A 1,655-nucleotide genomic window follows, 5' to 3' on the forward strand; every position below is an offset into this window, starting at 1 on the left:
ACTATGTCAAAGCGTAATCACTGAACAGTATAATGAAATTCACTAAACCAATGAAATTAAGGAGTAACAATCTCGTTTAGTAATTTTATTAACCTTCTAACATTGAAGCGGTATTAATTTAAAAAAATGTTCATTTACATTTAACAGAATTATATAAAACTAGCTGTTCCCATACGGCTTCACCCGCATGACATTATAAATACTTCATGTTATTGTTTACATTTGTCAAATTATCAATTACAAATGTCAAAATGACATGACATGATGACAACCTTGCTTCCTTGATGTTGACAGCAACTTATGTTCTCTTTCCCACATTAGGGTTTTTATCCAAAATATTTACCCCCTAAGTTTAATAGCGTTTAAATATGTAGCCGAAAGCGTGACGCAAGTGTAGAGCTTTTTATTAAAAAAAAGAGTTATTCAAAAATATACTGTAATTGCTGACATCTCAGGCAACAAAGAAGTGTGTGTTTACGCTTTATTATAATATTATAGATAATTAATAACAGCTGAACTCAGAGTCGTAAAGTAAATAACAATAGTTGAAATCTATAATTTCAATAAAACCATCAAAAGTTTCACACTAGCTATCTTTAACTCGGCCTTTGAACTAAAATAGCTGGACATAACCTTATTCTCTTACACACCATTCTTCCGCGTGCTGGAAATGTTATTTTTGTCCGCTTTCCCTTCCTGTTTTCTTATAAGAAAGAAAGGGGAAGTACATTAGACGGAGGGATGCATAGGGCGAGCGATATTTCCTCTTTCTGATGAAAGGTAGACAACGGGATATGCGGATGTCTATGGGCAGCCATCGCTTCGGTATTCTGTAATTTTCCGGTACATGTATAACCTGCAAATCTTTTACCGCACTTTGTAAAGGAAGTATCAAAGGTGTAGATAAGTACAACACTTATATGAATTGGGAACACGGCATTTTCTCACACCATTCCAGGAATCAACATTCACGCAATCAGAGTTATGAAATATTCATGAAATCCACATTCGGCAGATGTTCGTAGTAAGCCTAGCAAAGTGATATATTTCTTTGATAGACGAAAATGATGCGACGAAATAAATACTCGTTTTGAGAGCTACAATGTTTACCTTGAAATGTATGAATTGCCGTTGAAGATTTTCACCCAGGTTAGTCAAGCAGTGAACGAACGTTTCCATGGTAAAGGATTGCGGACGGATACGGACGCAATGTGGAAACAAATATGGCCCCAAGTCAATACGCGTCTGTTATCTCGCACCGTGGAAACGCATTATGAAAGCGATTCTTGAGATTGTCTTTTGTTTTTTAAATTTATTTCTTTGTTTTGTATTTTCTAATTAACGTAAGGAGTAGAAGTAGATGGATGGATGGATGTTTGTTAGAGTTTGTATCTTAAACTGCTCATTGTGTTTTGATGAAATTTGGCATTGATGTAGAGGATTGTCTGGAGGAACACATAGGTTACTATTTTATTTCTACGCGGACGGGGTTGCGGGCAAGAACTAGTTTATTAATAAAAAAATTGTTACGTTTCTTATAGAAACTTGTAGAACGCAATGTAACCAATACTTTTGCTAACTTTAGTTCAGAAAAAGGGAATTTCGACAAAGGAAACTGTCGCTCAATTCGACTTTGTCATACTTTTGCAGATATT

This window comes from Papilio polytes, unplaced genomic scaffold (genome assembly GCF_000836215.1).
Source record: "Papilio polytes unplaced genomic scaffold, Ppol_1.0 DF824158.1, whole genome shotgun sequence".
Lineage (NCBI taxonomy): Eukaryota > Metazoa > Arthropoda > Insecta > Lepidoptera > Papilionidae > Papilio > Papilio polytes.